Genomic DNA, 7,494 nt, shown 5'->3' with positions numbered 1-7,494 from the left:
ATAAACCTGACAAACCTCTTCGGTTCCGTTATATCGTTGTCGACCTGAACTCTTCACCCGGCTCTCGCTAGACCTAAAGTGTCCCCTTTCCATCTGGGTTACCCCTCTTCCTGTGTCTTCCTTTTCTTTTGGGGTACCCTCGCTCAGGACGTCGGGTCTATGTTATTTCTAGCCCTTCTTTCAGTCATCAATTTACTCTCATCTCTTCTTGTCACTCTTTTCTGACTGACTGTTAACTGACTAACTGTCACTTAGTCGTCCTGTCAATCACGTCGCACCTCACGCTCAGCTAGGCTCCACCCCCCTATGGACCTACTATATAAACAGTCCCAGGAATATGAAGGTAGGGGCTGCTGAGTCAATGTTACTCAATCTAATATAAGACTCTGTATTTCCTCTCTCTTTCACCTGTGACCAAAGTGCACTTCATGATAAGGTGCTGTATTCCCCTGTATCGCCTAACCACAAGGGTGCCACATACCCCCTTAATTAATCACACTCGTCCCCGAGTGTGACAACAAGATATAGGTTAAGCTAAACATTTTCTTATAATTTAACCATAACATGTTGGAAACATTTACTCTATTTTATTTTTTTTACACAGAGTCTTAAAAATAAAAACTACAAAAATTGAATAAGATAGGTCACCAGCTCATATAGCATTAGTCCATTGGCCGTAAGCTGTTAAAGAAACTTTTGCCACACCCAGTCTTGTGGCTCGGTCTTTGCTTAAAGTGCATCAACAAACAAAAAAATATATCAACAGTTACGAGTGATTTAGTTTAAGAGTTCTAAGTGTGGTGAGGTTCCATATCAGTCATAATCACTGTAGGCCTCTTGGCCCTGGAGTCACCTTCCTGGCCCCTATACAGCATTATGCAAACTTCCTTTCCCCCTTTTATATATTAATACTATCTACCTATTCAACTATTTACATATTCCACTTTCCACATTTTAATCTCTGTATCTTAGCGGTGGACAGCCAAAGTTAATACATGTTGACCTGAGTAAAATTGATATACTTGAGGGTCTACTTACTCTCCTAGTGGAAATGGCAGGTACACTGACTGCAGAAATCTCTGATTCCATTACAACGGGTAGTTATTCTGCTCTGGGCGTTTCACTGGTTTGTGGAAAAGTCACCATCGGTATCAAGTATACGCCATCTACTTGCGGCCAATCTGCAGGAAGTTCTCCTAAAATTGTCTTGACTATTCTTTCTTTCTCTTCTTTTCTCTGAATAGGAATTCTCTCTACTGGTGGCAGCTGTTGAGGGTATTTCTTTAAATGATCCCTGGACACCATTGCTGTTATTTCACCTTTGTCTTTGCTAATCAAACAGGTTTTCTGGTTGTTGAAGTTTGATGGTTGTACAGTGTAGGGTTCTGCTTCCTATTGATCATCTTACTTATGCAGTCGTCTTTTTCTCTTTAAGACTAATTCACCTGGTAGTAAGGGTGTTCCTTGAGCATTTTTGTTAAAGTTTGCTTCTTGTTTTTCCTTTGATTTTCCCAGGCTTCTCTTGACACATTCCTGTATTTTCTGATACTGCTCCTTTCTTTTTACTTCCCAATCTGCATCTGAGGTATTTTCTTCAGGAACTACTATGTCCATCTCCAAATCCACCGGCAATTTTCCTGGTCTTCCTCCCATAAGGTATGCAGGGGTGCAATTTGTTGAGCTTACTGGAATGTTGTTATACATGTCAACAAGATCTGGTAACCTCTCTGGCCATCTGTTCCGTTCCTCCAAGGGCAGAGTTTTTAGCAGCTCTATCACAATGTGATTCATTTTCTCACACATTCCATTAGTCTGAGGATGATAAGATGTAGTACGAATTTTCTTGCATCCATATAATTTACAGAATTCTTGAAACAGTTCAGACTCAAAAGTCGGGCTTTGATCTGTTAATACCTATTCTGGATATCCATGTGGTCTGCAGAAATAGGCTTGGAATGTTTTTGCTGCTGTTCGAGCCGTTAAGTCCTTCACTGGAGCTACTACTAGGAACCTGGAATAGTGGTCCACCATGGTAAGAGCATAAGTATAACCGGATCTACTGGGTATGAGCTTGATGTGATCAAGGACTACCAGCTCTAATGGCTGTTTGGTAATGAAGGACTGTAGTGGTGGCTTCTGACTGTTACGGTCTTTTCTTCTTAATGAGAATGGTCCACAATCTCTACACGATTTCTCTATATTAGATCTCATGCCAATCCAGTAAAATCTTTCACGTAACAGGATCTCCAACTTCTTCCATCCAAAATGTCCTGATTGATTATGATACATATCTAACACCATTTGGGTGTCTCTTTTTGGAACCACAATTTGCCAAACCATCTCATGTGACCTAGGATTAATATATCTTCTGCACAGTTTATCTTGATGGATAAATAACCTACTTCTTTCTTTCCACAATTGCTTGGCCTCTAGTGGGGAATCTTTGTCAAGTTTGCAGCTTGGTTCGGTTACTAGGTTTTTCACTAGACTCACTGCCGGATCACTATCTTGGGTTTCTTTCCAATTATAGTGAGGCAACGGGTTCAATGCTATATTCTGCTGGTTTTGATAGATAACGGCCTCTGTCACTTCCCATATTCTGTTCTTATGGAAAGCTGGGAGTTCTACTTCCTCCAAGTCATCCTCCTCTACTTCTGATCCTGGTAGATATGCCTGAGGATTCCTAGACAGGGCATCAGCATTGGCATTTTTACGGCCTGTCCGGTACTTGATGATCAAATCAAAATTTGACAATCTGGCCATCCAGCGTTGCTCCAGTGCACCGAGTTTTGCAGTGTCCAGATGCGTCAATGGATTGTTATCCGTATAGGCGACGAATTTTGAAGCAGCCAGATAATGTTTAAACCTTTCCGTTATGGCCCAGACTAAGGCCAAAAACTCCAACTTAAAAGAACTATAATTTTCAGAGTTTCTTTCGGTGGGTCGAAGTTTCCTGCTGGCATAAGAAATTACCCTTTCTTTTTCATCTTGTACCTGAGATAATACTGCTCCTAGGCCTACATTACTTGCGTCGGTATACAGGACAAATGGTAGGTTATAATCAGGATATGCCAATATTTCCTCACCAGTCAGAGCTGTCTTCATCTGTTGGAAGGAATCTTCTTGCTCTTTACTCCATACCAATGACGGTTCTGACCTTCTTCGTTTAGTTTGGCCTACTAGTAGGTCTTGTAAAGGTGCTGCCATTTTCGTATAGCCCCTTATAAATCTCCGGTAATATCCTACCAAACCCAGGAACTGGCGTACTTCTCTGACTGTGGTTGGTCTCTGCCAATCTTGGATAGCTGTTATCTTCTCCGGATCTGGTGCTATTCCATCTGCGCTAGCTACATGTCCAAGATATTGGACTTTTAGTTTCAGCAGGTGACATTTTGATGGTTTAAGCTTCATCCCATATTTTGCTAGAGATGCAAATACCTCAGCCAAGTGTTCCAGGTGATCTTCATAGGTCTTGGAGTATACGATTACATCATCTAGGTACAAGAGTACGGTCTCAAAGTTCTTGTGTCCCAGGCAACATTCCATGAGCCTTTGAAATGTTACTGGTGCATTACATAATCCGAACGGGATCCTATTAAATTCACAAAGGCCCATTGGTGTTGTAAATGCCGTCTCCTCTCAGTCTTCCTCTGCCATGGAGACCTGCCAATATCCACTAGTGAGATCTAATGTAGAAAAATAATTAGCAGTCCTCAATGCAGCAAGAGACTCCTCTATACGGGGTATTGGGTAAGCATCTTTGTGAGGGATCTTATTTATTTCCCTGTAATCCACACACATCCTCATAGTGCCATCTTTTTTTCTAACTAGGACTAAGGGGGCTTCCCAGGGGCTACAACTATCTCTTATAACCCCTGCCTCTCTCATGTCCCGCAGCATCTCTTTTGCACACTGGTAGTGTTTTGGTGGCACGGGTCTATGTCTCAGTCTAATTGGGGGATGATTCCCTGTGGATATGTGATGACGTACCCCTTCGACTTCCCAAAGTCTAACGGATGCTTACTAAACACCTGTTTGAATTCTCGTGTTACCCGATAGATTCCATGGAGTAAAGACAAAATCCCTTTCGGCGCTTCCGGAGGATAAATGGATTATCAGTGCAAGTTTGCAAAAACTTCAAGAACAAGGGTTTATTAAGGGTTCAATAAAAAACGGACAATTACGGACAACGCGTTTCAGCTAACAAAAGTAAACTACACCTGATGAAGGCTTTTGTTAGCTGAAACGCGTTGTCCGTAATTGTCCGTTTTTTATTGAACCCTTAATAAACCCTTGTTCTTGAAGTTTTTGCAAACTTGCACTGATAATCCATTTATCCTCCGGAAGCGCCGAAAGGGATTTTGTCTTTACTCCAATACCCACGTGGGAGCACCTGTTCAGTACTCTCATTGTTTTTCCCGAGGATTCGTGCTGCATACTGGAGGATTAATAAGAGAGTTGATCCACTACACGGATCATACTAGCGAAAACAGAAGAAATCTGCACGGTGAGTGTAAAATTCGTATGATCACACAATCTGTATTTACACACATCTACACTTAGATTTGGCGCCCCGTTGTTCTCTTCTTTTTTTCTTTCCTTTATTCTCCGATAGATTCCATGTTTTTGATAGGAAGGGGTGGTATCAGTCCCTACATGCAACTGCTGACACCATTCCTCCAGCTGTCCCTTGGAGTTGTTGTCCTCCGCTTGATTTGACGGGGGCAAAGGCTTTATCGCCTGTATATGGCTGTCACAGACAGTGTACAGCTTTGCTACTGTAGCATACCTAGGTAATTTTACTTCCTCTTCCCCACAGTTTATGATACGAATTGGTACTCTTCCTTTGCGTACATCCACCACCCCTCTGGCTGTCAGCAGCGTAGGTCTGTGCTCTGAGTATACCGGTTCTACAACTGCCTGGTATTCCTTTCCCCTAAGACCCATAGCTGCTCGACACCAGATCATCATTTCACTTTTAGGTGGTAACATAATAGGAAATTGGTCTGTAACCCGTACACTGCCAATTTCCCCTCCAGACAGATTTACCTATTGTCTGTGTGTCAGGACTCGAATCTCACAATGTAACACTCTCCTCTGTCCATGATCAGCAGTCACAGCAATCTGTCGGAGCAAAAACAATACTTCCCCAAGGCAGTTTTCAATTACATTTGTTCCAAGTACGATGGAGGGGAATTTGTTGTTAGGGTCATCTTCTACCACACATAATCCTTGGTCTTTTAACTCTACTCTCCCCAGTTTTAATGTGACTTCCCTAAACCCAACCTGGTTCAGTGGTAGTCCATTGGCTGCTAGTATAACCAAAGTAGAATCTGGGGGTCTAAGATCGTCATCAGACAAATAGTGTTTGTACAATATATGTGGGATGGTGGTTACTTGTGACCCAGTGTCCAAAAGAACTGACATGGGGATTCCTTCTATTGTAATATTAAGGTATGAGCGGCCTCCCACGTACCGTCTACACCAGTCTTTCGGGGCCGACTGTCTTATTCCTGAGGCTTGACCCTGGGCCCCAGGAATCACCGGTTTAAAAGACATCCTCTTGAGAAATGGCCTGGCTTGTTACAACGAAGGCAGACTGGTTGTCCTGAAGAATCTGTGTGGTCCATGGCTTTGCGTTGGAATGGTGCATTGGTCCCCTGAACGAGCAACTTGTTGGTCCCCTCCACGGGTGACATGTACCTTTTCTTCATCCATGGAACATCTTCAGGAGAATCAGCTAACTGTATTTTACTGGGTAGTTGTGACCCTGCCTGGTTCTGCAAGAGTGTTAGCACAAAGTCCATCTTTTTAGTTAGCTGCTGTACTTGGTTGCGCAAATCATCCTCTCTGATGTCTCAGCCGGCTTTACAACCTTTACCAAATCTTTGGAAGCATTTGTTATGCCGGCGGGAGAAGTATCAACCTGCCAGGATAGGTCCACTGACTTGGCCGGCAACTTGTACTGTAATACTGTTATTGCTCTATCTTTTCTAGCATCAAAGTCAACATCAGGGTGATCTAAGACCCACATATGCACCTTCTGACGACTGACTTCTGACCTCAAGATAGCTATGAACTGTTCGGCAAGCATTCTATCCTCATCGTCCACACTTGCTGGATCCACTTGCTTTAAAGTGAACCTGTCATCAGAAATGTTGCTTTAAACCTAAATGTTTCCCCCTCTGCAGCTCCTGGGCTGCATTCTAGCAAGGTTCCTGTTGGTTTTTGTTCCCTTTTAGATCAAATATAATACTTTATAAAGGTGTAACTTTTGGGATGCAAATTTTCTAAATCGTCCATGGGGGCGGGCTCTCTGGTGTCCGTTATGTCCATCCTGCCGATTTACGACGTCCCCCAATGAGATTATGGGCGGCGCTGTGATTATCATTGCAAGTGCCCACCCATAATCTAGTGCACGTGCTTTCCTCTCTGCCTCCAGCGTTCTGCGCAAGCGCTGGCCGTAACCGGTGGTGTCCTGCTCCGATCCTCCCATCTATTTCCTGCTACAGGGAAAGAGGGGACGTGCGGTCATCTGGCCAGCGCTTGCGCAGAACGCTGGAGGCAGAGGGTAAAGCGCGGGCAGTTGCGATGACAACACAGCGCCACCCATTCTCGTGCCTGCGAGCTCATGTTCACACTGGCCATTAGACAAAGAGAAACCAAGGGAAAAATTGTGAAAACATACCCTGCTGTAACTAAATAAAAGCATAGTGCATATAAACATAGGGTACTTAGTAAACACTGTTTTTGATCAAAAAAAGCATAAAGCTATCCCACCAACGCCAAGGTGTACCCAGTTGGGATAGTACCTACACTCTCTAATATTAAAACCTTACCATGGGTCTAAAATAGGCCTCAATGTGGCTAAGGGCTGAGAGCGACCGGGTCCCAACAGGACACACACAGTCAGGGGGATTCACAGAATGAAATGTCCAGCTCACCAAGAGGGAGGGCCACACCCCATTTGTACTGAATACAAAAAAACTACATAAAAACAAAAAAGTGAGCCGGAGTATGAGATGGTATACATGGAGCTTGTGAGCTCATGTTCACACTGGCCATTAGACAAAGAGAAACCAAGGGAAAAATTGTGAAAACATACCCTGCTGTAACTAAATAAAAGCATAGTGCATATAAACATAGGGTACTTAGTAAACACTGTTTTTGATCAAAAAAAGCATAAAGCTATCCCACCAACGCCAAGGTGTACCCAGTTGGGATAGTACCTACACTCTCTAATATTAAAACCTTACCATGGGTCTAAAATAGGCCTCAATGTGGCTAAGGGCTGAGAGCGACCGGGTCCCAACAGGACACACACAGTCAGGGGGATTCACAGAATGAAATGTCCAGTGTTTACTAAGTACCCTATGCTTATATGCACTATGCTTTTATTTAGTTACAGCAGGGTATGTTTTCACAATTTTTCCCTTGGTTTCTCTTTGTCTAATGGCCAGTGTGAACATGAGCTCACAAGCTCCATATATACCA

This window comes from Anomaloglossus baeobatrachus, chromosome 4 (assembly GCF_048569485.1).
Source record: "Anomaloglossus baeobatrachus isolate aAnoBae1 chromosome 4, aAnoBae1.hap1, whole genome shotgun sequence".
NCBI classification, from domain to species: Eukaryota; Metazoa; Chordata; class Amphibia; order Anura; family Aromobatidae; genus Anomaloglossus; species Anomaloglossus baeobatrachus.
The sequence above is the reverse complement of the archived record's forward strand: the minus strand, read 5'-3'. Positions refer to the sequence as shown.